This window comes from Paramacrobiotus metropolitanus, unplaced genomic scaffold (assembly GCF_019649055.1).
Source record: "Paramacrobiotus metropolitanus isolate TYO unplaced genomic scaffold, Prichtersi_v1.0 Parri_scaffold0000018, whole genome shotgun sequence".
Lineage (NCBI taxonomy): Eukaryota > Metazoa > Tardigrada > Eutardigrada > Parachela > Macrobiotidae > Paramacrobiotus > Paramacrobiotus metropolitanus.
In genome coordinates, this window is record NW_026570238.1 from 986,445 (window position 1) to 999,459 (window position 13,015).

Consider the following 13,015-nt stretch of genomic DNA (forward strand, 5'->3'; position numbering starts at 1 on the left):
CTGTTCTTCTGGAACAGGACGACCTGCACCCAGTGTTCTGCAGCGCGCAGTGTGGGCAGAGTAGTCAAGTCCCGCCCGCCGCAGTTCACCACGCCCTCGATGCGCTCGCACTGACAGTGGCTGAAACAGCGCGTCCATACACCGCACGCGCTGCTGGCCACTGACAGCAAGACCAAGACCTGAAGTAGGCGGTGCATCTGCAACAAAACGATGAGTTAACAGCATTCTGACTTTGAACGCATATTCAACCAGATACGCAGACACGCACACACACACACACACACACACACACACACATACAGTAGTTCTGCCGAAACTTTTGCCGATGTACCGTGCCACTGAAGATATATTCGCCGTTATTTTCACGCGAGTTTGAGAATGTCTTTAGAAAACGCCGCTAACGCTCTGTTCCCGGTCGGAACTGGAGAACGTATGATGAAAAACGGTGTTGTATACTACAGCACCGTTCAGCAGGACGACGTTCATATGCTACAAGGAGTTTATCGGGATCTTTTTGCCCGTTTTACAGACGCTCAAAAGTATTATCCTGATCTCACTATTGGTGTTAGAGCGCAGTTTGTTAAGGAAACTTGGTTCCATCAACAGCCGCTTGGAGAAGTAGCGTTTGCACTGTATCCTAAAGAGGAAAAGGGGACTAATATCGCCTTCCGAGAGAATCCAACTAAGTGTACGGATGAAAATTGGAAAGAATGGCGCCCCATCGTTCGCGATTTGGCACACGGTCGTATGCGGAACTATTTAAAGTATCACATCAAGAAATGGCGCAAAGCCTGCCCCAGTGTCGGCTATCGTATCCAGCAAGTTATTACTTTCGAGTGCCCTGACGGTAGTGGTGTCAAAGTTTGGAATGAGACATGCACTGGCATATGTGATGACGACGACGATATCCGTCCTCCAGTACCAAAATTCGACTATTTTTATCAACGGGTGGACAAGTTCGAAAAGCTGAAGAAACTGGAACAGGGACGAGTTCCTTTCACTCAACCGGAGGATCTGGGAGAAGAGAAACGAGATACGGTGGGCGGGTTTACACCACCGGTACATCCATCTTGGGGCGACGAGTTTGACGGAAAGCCGGCCGACTTACTCATTTTTGACGATGCCAACTGATCAACTACGACTGGTATGTTTTTGTTGTGTAAATTCAGTTTGAAATTTCCGGTTTGAAATCAAATTTTTAATTTTGAAATTTTTTGATCCATAGAAACCATGGACCCTGAAACGCCACCACCGATTCCCGTAGAGGAAAAGAACTCGCGGGGAATACTCATTTGGGCTCTATTTTACGCCATACCGTTTGTGTTTTCTCAACTTTTCCGCTTAGGTGCTGTCATTGTATTAAGAGTTACTGATCGATTTCCTATCCACAACATCATTATGCCTCTGATTTCGTTTGTTTTAAATGAATCACGTCGTTTGCTACTCGGACGTAATAATGGAAGTGCAGTTGAATGATGTGTTTTATCACCCAACTTCTATGTTAATCAGTGGGAATTCTGGTTCTGGTAAAACCACGTTTGTGGCAAATATTCTCCGATTTAATAAACTCTCGCAAGTTCCGGAACGGGTTTATTGGTTTTATAAACAGTATCAGTCATTATACGATCAACTTGTAAAGGAAGGATTTCCAATTACTTTTATCGAAGGTTTGCCAGAAGAAATTTCAAAGCCGAATTTTTTTGATAAAAAACAAGTTAACGTTTGTGTGATTGACGACTTGCACCTAGAAGAAAAAACAAGCAAACACGTTGCCCAACTATTTTGCAACGGTGGACGCCATTCCAATACAACGGTCATCTATCTGACACAAAATCTGTTTTTTAAACAGAGTTTTGGTCGAGATATACGGCTAAACGCCAAAGTCATTGTTTGTTTTAAAAATCCTCAGGACCGACAGCAACTACAAATCTTAGGACGCCAACCTTTTCCTAATAAACTTAATTATTTCATGGAAGCCGTCACAGCCGCTTTTGAGAAGCCTTTTGGTTATATTGTAATTGATTTGCAACACAATATAAGCGATCGATATCGACTGAAATCGTCGATTTTCGGAGAGAACTTTCCTGGCTATACTGAAGTTTATCTACCGGCATAATGGAGCGAAGTAAAACCGTTTCCAATATTGATTTATTGTCATCAATAGCTAAGAGCAAGCCGAAACTTGCGAAAGCGATTATTAAAAATTCGGAAGACACTTTGATTGATGCCATTTCTGAATGTGCGCTCCAGATTGTTGAAGGCACGGTTCCCGTTTCTGAATCGTCGAAAGCTCAGCGAGTTCGACGTTTATTGCCCTATTTAAAGTTATTGTCTAAAAAGTCTGTGTCCCGAAAAACTAAACGAAGTTTTCTGTTAGCAAAAGGCTTTGCTTTATTGTCTTTAATCCTACCTCCTGTGCTTAATTTTGTTTTGGGAAACGCTTGAAAATGGCACGACGAATGTTTTTGTTAAATGAAGAACAGCTACGTGCTGTCAGGAAATCGCGAAGCCTGTCTCCCGTTCCTGTACAGCCTACACATGCTCATCTGGACTATTATGCGAGTCCATTGACCAAGTCATACCGAGATATGACAAACTCACTGCAGAATCCGACAATGACTAGCAGACAGCGTTTAAATGCACATAGCGACGCTATGGAGCGGTACAACAATTATATAGGACAGGCTACACTGCCTATGCAGCATCATCCAGCGCAGCATCCTTTCGACGAAACTGATGCTGCAACGCATGGTAGCGATAAGTCCACAGATAGAGTGGTTTTTCTACTACCTGAGAAGCAACAGAACAACGCACGCCATTTGCTAACGCACTTACAAAAGTACGGTAATTTTTCAATTGGGAAAAACCTGGAACTTGCAGTAAACGGGATTTTGAAAAACGGTACGAACGTTGTGGATTTAATCCGTTGGCTAACTACATCTACAAATCCAGGACCTTCACAAACTCCTCCAAATGGAATAGAAGAAGTATTCGAGGCAATGAAAAGTTGCAATGCGCCGGCTACGTTATTGCCGAATATGCAGCGTCGTAGAGCATATTTAGATTTTGAACCTTCCGATTTTTCTTTTAATACGCCAGAACGAAACAGCAGTGGCAAACGAAGAAGCAAAGCCACCCCAGTTACGGTTCGAAAAACTGGAAACATTTTGGCTAAATCATCAAAATTTCGATTTTGGTGTGCATCTATGTTAACAAACCAACTCTGTTGATTGTATTGCCTACCAAAATCGAATTTTTCCGAGATATGCAAACTGTCGTGTGTGTTCAAGTGTTTAAGAGTCAAATAAATTCCGGAACCAAACGACGTTCTTTTTCCGCATTTTAATAGATAACCTTATACATAGGCAGAGAATATTGCTGCTTTTTCGGCATATGCTTCAAACATTTTCGAGGGTTTTTACACACATGCAATTTCCTCTTAGCAAAAGCATACAGCATTTTATCATTGAATTGCAGTCTTTTGGGGTATTCAAACTTATTTACAATTTCACGTAACGTAAGACCGCGACAAGAGTAATAAAGAAAAAATACAGAGAAGAGACCACAAAGTTTAGACTGAGGATGTTGGAGTTGGATCCGATTTTCCTGATAATGTCCATTGGTAGCCGGAAAATTTTCCGAGATAAATTTGTCAAACTCCATGCCGTAAAATAAAGAAGACTTACCAAAAGAATCAAAGAAAACGACATTTTTACTGTTCTTAGCAAATATAGCTAGCCAATGCTGTCCGGGTTCCGCGTGCTTGTCCGAGTTCACAATCAGTGCGAGCGGAAATTTTGGACTGGACACGGTTGGTAGCGTGTCTCGTGAGAACACTCCGAGGAATATTCTCTGAAGACAGCTATCGTGCTGCACGATATCTAGAAGCTTGATATTATTCATGTTTAAGCACGTTTGTATGGGCAATAAACGTTCCGTCGTGCGTCAATTTCTACGAGGGCGTTCTTATTGAAATAGACCAATACGGAAAGAGTGGCAGTCGTTTGAGCCGAAAAAGATAAGGACAATCCTAGAACTCCTTTTTTCGTAGGATTTATGCACGTGTGGTCTCCAATATCAGGTTCAAGGTTAAAACCGAAAATTGCATAACCTTTGGCCCAATCTTTTTGATCAAACGCCAGTGTTGAGTTCTTGTAAACCATACCGGTTGTTTCCAAGAGACTCAGGTACCCGTCGCGTGTGTTTGTAGCTGAAACCTCTAAGGCTTTCCCAGGAAACGGTTCGGAATTGACATAAGTGATAATCTGGCTCAGTTCATAGGGCTGAAAATTATACGGGTTGCGAGTTAAGTTTCCTCCAACGGCCTCCGACAAAACTAGAGCAACGAAAAGTTGCTTAGGGATGACTCCCCGAAATAAGTCGTCACGAGACCAATGACTGCTTCCAGATGGGATGGTCATCTCGAGAACATGTGATTCCACGTAAGGAATCATTACATTTCGTTTTTGAAGCATAATCTCATGAGCCAGCAAAAACTCAGGGTCCAGCTTGACTTTGCGCAGTTTAAGCGTTGCCCGTTTTATGACAATTTTCAAATCAAGTGGCGCTTGAGGACAAAGCAACGCAAACTTGTCTTTAGATCGTGCCAATACTAATTTCAAGTCCACTTTAGGTGGAATAAGACGTGACTGGTTCGCTAAGTCACTAGGAAATTTCATAAATAAATGCCATGAATTTCCGCCCTCGATCATGCCACGGCGCGTAAGGAACCCATCATTCAAAACTAGATTGTTTGGATTAGCTGCAGGCAGTGTAATATAATTCACGTCAAAGCTTCCGGCAGTGTCCAAAACAAAACCAGAGCTTAACAGCTGTGTTCGACCTTCAGAGCCAAAATTCAATAGGTTTTCGAAGTAGGATGAGTAATGTGATAAGGAAGGAACAGATGAGACAGTCTCACTGTTTAATAAAAGTTCATGTCCGCTAAATAGGCTACGTGTAAAGTTGTTAACGACGCCCCAGTTCAAATCAGCGGCAGGAGCGGCTCCTGCAGTGGTTAAAACAGTTACATCCAGTAAAATAGTGCTGTTTGCTAGATCTATCATTTCCTCTGGGGTTCCCGGAACCTCCCAAGCAATCGTATCCACGTTCAAAGTATTTCCTATTGGATTATAGGAAACATACTTCGCGGATTCGATTGCCGTTTGAGTAGGCGGCAAAGAAAAATGGTCCAATTCCGATTTTAAACACAAAGGTGTATTAGCCTCCATTCTCGTGAGAGTTAGCGTAATAATCCCGAAAGCGGAACGCGCATACGTTTCTTCTTGCGCAAACGTTTATGAACTCTTCGTTTTCGGCTACGTCTTTTATGAGAATGCTTCTTCGGTTTGGTAAAGGGAGCTGGCTTGGACTTGCGCGAGCGTCGTCTGCGCTTCTTTTTTACGATTCCGTGTAGCTGTCCTTTGAGCTTTGATTTTGTGGTCCGGCGTTTCCGGCGCTTTTTGCCCCGCCCTTTTTGAATATCAGACATCATATTACCGACAGCTTCTCTCGTTCGATTTTGAGCTGAATCTAATAACGTTGTCTTGTTCTGTAGAACATCAGAAACAACGTTTCTACCCAGACGAACCAGATTAGGATAAATAATATTTTTTGCTGTCCTAGCAAGGCTGCCAAAAAAATTTCCAAGCGAACCGTATCCGTGCTGCACATGTCCAACCGCGCTGCCATGTTGCGGTGAAAGAAGGTGCACGTAAACTTGCGCAGGAATCGCAAAACTTGAAATCTCATCCATTATTTACGGCGAAAATGTAATTGCAAAACTGAAACACCTTTCTCAAATTCAACAGACTCTCCATCTAAACTGGTGATCGAGACTGAAATGCGATCAAACTGAGTGTTCTCAACGCTGATATATTTCAAAGATGAAGGAACGAATGCGCTTCCGTCTGCAACACTTTTTCGAGATAAAACAGCCAATAGAGAAACGCGTGTTCTGTTAAACACTTGGCTGCGAACCAAGTCGCTAAACACGCACAAGGTGTCACGAGTTATCGATCGGGGTTTTGGACACTGTAAGTAGCACAGTGCTACTTCAAATTCTCGCAGTAGCTGAACATAACTTGGTAAAAGCACAACGAATTCCGACGCCGTGTTTCCAATGCCACTATCAGATGTCAAGGTGATATAGAAATCATCCATTCTTAAATATTCGAAATTGGTATGCAATATGATGCGCTATAGTCGTGTTAGTTTAGCAGTGCACACCAAAATCGAATTTTTTAAATTAACTGAAGTCCATACCGCTTAAGTTGACTTAAAGTGATCCATTTGTCGAACTTTTTATTCCAGCCAACAAAACGTATCAAAACTTTGTTGCCTTTCTTAGATAAAACAGCAATTTCAGCAGTCTCTGGTGTATTTTTTGGGACTTTTCACGTTTCAAGTCTTCCACTCGGAACATGGTTATGCCATCATGGGCTTCAACAGCTTTGACTTTGTAAATTTCTATTGACCACCCTGGAGTATATCCTTTTTCCATTGCCGTCTTCTTCAAAGACAGACGCACAAAATCTCCTAATTTTGGAATTTCCGTGCTTAGTTTCTTGTGTGCATATTTGATTTTGTCCTTGTAAATGATCTTGTGAAATTCTTCTGCATTTTCAGCCGTTATTTCTGATGGCTTATGGTATCCTAAACTTCTATGTGGGCTGTTGTTGTATGCGTCCACGAGTTTCTGAATTACATCAATCCATCTTTTCGTTCGATTATGTGTAAAATAACGGAACAACCTAGTCGATAAGGTGCGATTCAGACGTTCAACTTGGCCAGCTTTAATCTCTGCATTATTAGTAGAGAAATGAAGAATTTGATGCTGATTTAACAAAGATTTGACATCAGTATTATAAAACTCGGTTCCCAGATCGGTTTGAAATTTTTTCGGGAACGGTCCACAACGATCAAATATTAATTGTAAAGCATCACGGACTTCAGAGGCAGTCTTCCGCTTAATCGGTTCCACCCATGCATACCGAGTAAAACAATCTTCCACGACTAACAAAAAATTATACCCATCATTAACAGATACATACGCACTGTAGTCTATTAAGTCCGCTTGGAACTGTTCGTTAGGACCGGAAACAACAAAATTGAGACGAGGAAAGTGTTTGCGAACTGGTTTATGTAGCGTGTAGGCCGGCTGTTTGCGCAGGAACTCTTTCACGGTGTCCATCGACAATTTTATATTGCTCTGCTTGCTGGCCTCTCGGTGCAATGCTTGTATTCCACCGTAACCACGTCAGCAAGTTTTCCATGGTTATCAACTTGTTCCATCTAAACTGCTTAGAATTAAACAACTCACGCAGACTTGAAGTTCGCAATTTCATAGAAGTGAGCAGATTTGTAGCAATGATCGTCGACACGATTGCCACAAGTATGCTGATCATCGATACGATAACATCCGCGACAACACATACGTTCGCTTTTCAAAAACTGACAATTGATGAGAAAGCTGAACAGATATTTAAACGCAGCAGTACATCTCTTAAAAATGATTTGTTTATCGCAACAGACATCCAGACGCTGATCGCAAGCGACACACAACCCCGTGATCAATTCGTATTTTAATTTCCCATAATTGTTCGATTTCAGAGACGACATGGTTGCATGCGTATAGTCTTGAACAAGAACAATGAAATTTAGCAGCTATTCATGCACAAAATATTCTTCCCCATCAACGTCCTCAGTCAGCATTGCAGGATTGAAACGTTCAAGCAACTGATTTACAACTTCAAATTCAAGTGAGCCGATACTAGGAAAAGGGATACCATGATAACCAAGCGGATACGTCACAAAATCACGACCAATAGCACGACTGGTAAACGTTCAGCCTATACGCCGAACAAGAGGCACTGTCTGTATAGTTAAGTTATCTGTATTCTTTTTGAATGTTATACTTTCGCATGCAGTAACTTGGGACGGCCCTGTCCCGAACATCATAGACTTCAGAACACCAATGTTGACCCGTTCCTTCAACCCGTCAGACTTAGGAATCCCTTTACACTTTATACGTTGTTCTCCACTGCGGAGGAGCTGACAGTAGGTTTTCTTTGCCAGTGCAGCCCACTCCACGAAATGCTCACCGCCGAGGTCATCGGACAAATCGCCTAGTAGGTCGTCTGTAGGAGGATCTGGCTCGCCCGGGGTGCTCACGAACATCACGGAATCCGTGTCACAGTAGAGCAGACGATCGCCAACAAGCCGTAAAGCTTTAAGGAGTTTGAGTTGGCCGTACTCGGTGGTAAATTTACCAATGTACGGATTTGTTCGCTTGTTAGGCGCAACCTATGCACGAATTTGTAATTGTTAACTCAAACGGGAATGCAATTAAAACTTTCTGCACAATTCATACCCAAGCAGCTTTCTTCGTACGTCACATCGATGCACTTTCCATCGTTGACCATTCGAATGTCGTTGGTAATATAACGACTGTTGAAAACGATGTCCTTCATTTCCTTGTACGTTCGACAGTACGTATTCTGGCGGTACACGGCTTTCATAACAAACCTATTAAGAAATATGAATTAAGAAATGTTGAACATTCCTAATTCACATTTCTTACCTTCCCCAAACTTGGTTGACAAACGTTTTAGCTGCTGCGCGCATCCCGGGATTGTTGGTAACTTCGTCGGGGGTGAAAATAATTCCCAAAACTTCTTCATATTTCCTGCAGAACTCTTTCTTATGTTCTTCGGTGATAACATGTGCAGGAAAGTCACTTGTAACTATCTTGGTGCGAATGAGATCTAAAATAAATTTGGCAAACACGCCGCCGGTTTTGCTCTCCGGATTATATTTGCTGCTGTTAGGAAAATGGTGAATCTCAAAAACACGACGAATGATGTAGCCGTCTTCAACTGCCTGTTCCAGAAGTGGTGTAGTCCAAGCCCCTTCGAATGCACGTTGTCGATAGTCATGTGTGCACGGCTTTGCGATGTTCAGCTCTTCCGAGCACGTACGACATAAGGTGTACACCGTACGACCATCAGCCAATCGGAGCGGGAGAGTAGGTATGAATAACTCATACGGCGGCCATACTTCGCAGTACACAACGCCAAACCAATCCTTAATGTTAAACGGTTCGCCAGGTTTGCTGAAGTTAGTGAATCGGATCTCAGGGTGGCCAACAGGATAGCGGTCGAAAACCATAATGGACGGATACAGTGAAATAAAATCCAGGACTTTCCCTTTGGACCCTTCTGGGATTTCTTTATACATACAGAATATGTCTGTCCGACCTCCAAAAAGATAGTCACGCACATTTAAACGCGGTCGAAAATTTGGCTGTGCAACGATCTCGCCAGCTTTCAGCTTCTCGTCATATTCGCACTCCCAAATGGTTGTCAGTATTACAGGAACGTCAGCGTATGGATCCGTAACAGTTCGTGCAAAGTTATTGAGGTATGCTTCGGTCTGCGCGACTTCTTCGCGAAGTGTGCCAAAGGTCTTCATTCGCACCGTGTTAACTTTGTTTGGGTTCGGAAAGCATTTCGGACATCCATGCCAGAAACAGCCGTAGAATTGGTAGGCCGTTCTAGTTGCAGCGCACCACCCGTCTACAGGTATTCGTCCAAAATACTTCTCACCTTCCGCAGACCTAACTGTTTGGATCGGTTCGTCGAGCCGACGAGCACGGTCGGAAATCCAGAGTAACGCTTTTGTGCTTTGATTCTGAGTACTTCCGTATCCACTTGGTGGCGGTATACCAATAGTGTCAGGCTGAAGGTAGTGCACTTGAAACGCTTTAATCACAGCTGACGGGCTTGTAGGTTCATCAAATGGATCCAGACCAGGAAATTGTTTCTCGAATGAAGCTCGCGTTATCTTGCAGCATTCGCGCAGAACCAGAACATCATTGACGCAATACTTCTCGCACTCATCCATCAGGTTGTATGCGTCACCATGAATTTCTTTTGCTTCTGCGTACCAAGCATCAAACTCTAGTTTCTTCTTAGCAGACATGCGTTCCAAACCGAAATACTGCTTATCTGCAAAAATTCGATTTTGGTAAGCATTACTGTAATGAATACCCACGAAAATAACTCTGATGCAGACTAAATTCGATTTTTTTACCTGGTATGCATCCGACATAGTTTTCGTTCTCAGGAGTGTTGAAAGTGTACGGAAAAAATCCTTTCAGCACTAGATGACTTATTCCCAGGTCTTTCGGGAGCTCAGCTAAGGACCGTGGCATGAATGATAACGTATCCACAAACCGTGCGTTGATTCCTGGAATTTTGACGAGTGTTAGGCTCGCACCATCTTGAATCTTTGTAACGTAATGTCCTTGACTTTCGAGGGATTTCAGGATAAAGTAGTTGTCGTATTTCCGCCCGTTGTGCGACAGAAATGTACACTGGCGTGTGTTTTTGAAAATCCAACTTAACATATCATCCGCACAGGCACGGCCGCGGAAACACATAACAAACGAATCGTCGTCGAGGCACATCAGTGCCGCCATGTTCGGGTAGTGGTACCGACTGCTATCCAATCCGGCCTCAAAATCAAAAACAAATTTCTTGTTCGTAAACTTTGATGACTTTCTTGCCACGGCAGTTTCATTCAGTGAATTACTGGATTCACTTTCACTTTCGCACAGGCGTTCTTCTTCAATAGACGTTGTCGTTGAACGGGATTCTTCGAGTGTGCTATCGGTCTCCGATGATTCTGGGTCTTCTTCTTCATCGTCGGCGTCATCGTCGGAACTATCGTCAGAATCCAAAACGATTGCTTTGGCAACTTTCTTCTTTGGCTTTTCCTTCTTAGCTTTTTCCCCAGATAGGATGTAGCAAAGGTGTCCAGTAGTAACGAATTCTTTGCAGTTCGTACACAAATGCGTGAAACATTGATGTGTATCAGAATACAATTGGCTGTGCGGATGACTGACATATCCATTGCAATCTTTGCAACGCCGCCAAGCTTCACAGACCGTGCGTGCACCCGTTCGATAACCTTTCTTTGTTTTATGGTTCTCGAAGCACCGAATTGATCGAAAACGTCGACAGCAGTCGTCGCAAAAGCGGCCATCCGGCTCAAGAGGGCTGTATTTGTTTACACATCCAATTTGCGTACACATATTGCACACACCGAAACATCGATGGCGACACTTATCGTGATAAAAGCTTCCACAAATGTCACATCGACCTGTGAATCCTAGCAGCGTGTGCGGTTTTACGACTGCGTCGAAGTGATTGTTGTGAAAGATCAACATGATAAGGTTCGTGCAATAAGGTGAGTCGTAAGACTCCGCAAATTGAAGATCGGCATCAATTACACGGAGTTGACAGTCGTATTTTTCACGCAGTACGCACGCAAATTTGTCGAGCTCATCGAAACCGCAAGGACCAAGTGGAACTCGTGCTTCCCATCGTAGCTTTTGTGCCAACGTGTGTTGAGCTTTACGGTCAGACTTGCATATATTTTTGAAGGTTCGATACTTCAACGCATGCGCTAGGCTTACGGCAATAGCACGCGAGCAGCACAGTTCGTTGTTCGGATCGTGGAGGACTGACGGTCGAATAACAACCACACACCGACGTTGTTCTAGGTATTCGGTTAATTTGAAGGAAATTCTGTTCTTTTTAATTGATCGGGTACCGTATCCCAGTGTATCCCTGCAGTGGACGAACGTACATCGGAGCGATTGATCGAACAGAAAATAAGCGTTGCCACTGCGCATGACTCTTTCAATTGTGTGCACGAGGTACTCGGGAGTCAGTTCGCGAGCCGGCAATACTTTACTGGATATGGCTCGATCCGGAAAACTATGATGCTCAAAAATCAAGCGGACTCTATCGGACGGATACACGTTGTGGCGTTTGTACAGGTAGTCGAGAAGAAAGCCGAAAAAAATCTTCAGCTGATACAACGTATGAAGCAGGTCATTAGGATCGAGCGGATCGTGGTTGTAGATTGTAAAGGAATCTTCGACTGTGTGAAATTGTGGTGCATGGGTGATGTGATGACTTGCAGGATTAATTTTGAATGGATAACTACAATAATAATAATTATTTCTCCATTAAATCTGATGAAATGAATTTATTGATATTAAATGAGCAAACATCGTTGTGAATTTTCGGCAGCATCATTAAAGAACACGCAGTAAAGCGACATTTAATATGTTAATTAAAACAGCATCAAGACCAGAATGATTATTCAGATGACATGGTACAACATTGTTTACGCAGCATACGCTTTATTGAGAAGAAATATTTAGGCATAATTGAAATAAAATATCGCACGCATACACAAGCACTTGTGATTAACTTACTAAGGATATCGAAATGCGTTTTGACGAACAATCGGAGCAGGACCATCGTAGTACCCAGTGCCGTACTGTTTATGCGGACGGAAACTGACAGTGTCGGTGGTGCCATATTCAGCTGATCATAGTGACTTGAGGGAACGTTGTTGACGAAATCTTGAACGAACCGATGCTCCATTTCCTGACGCTGCTGTTGCAGTTGATCTACACGTGACGGCTGATGCTGGTACATCGGCGGTTGCGGGTATTCCACCAGGGCCGGCGAACCAGTATATCGGTTCTCGCCTACCAATGGACCACGACTGTACAACTCTAACAGCAAGATTCCACAGACAGTACAGTATCTTACCGTATAAATCGGATGCCGATCGAAAACCACCATTCAGACCCATGCCGTAGTTAGGAACTTGTTGCGCCGGAAGGTATGCGCCGTTCTGGTTCACGTATCCTGAACCCGATGGGACACAATCGTTCTGCGGCTGACCAAAAAACCCGCCGGAAGGACACGAAAAGTCAAGTGCACTGCTTGGACCAGTTGCATAGGTGTTAGCAGCATGCAGCTGATGGTGCGCTAAAAAATCGATTTTAGTCAGCAATACTGCCGCATAATTGCACATGTAAACAGTGTTGCATACCAAAATCGAATTTTTCTATTACAATAGAATTTTACTGAATTTCATTATAAAATAACTCACCCAGGTTTGGATACTTGGCATTCGGATGGGAAATGAA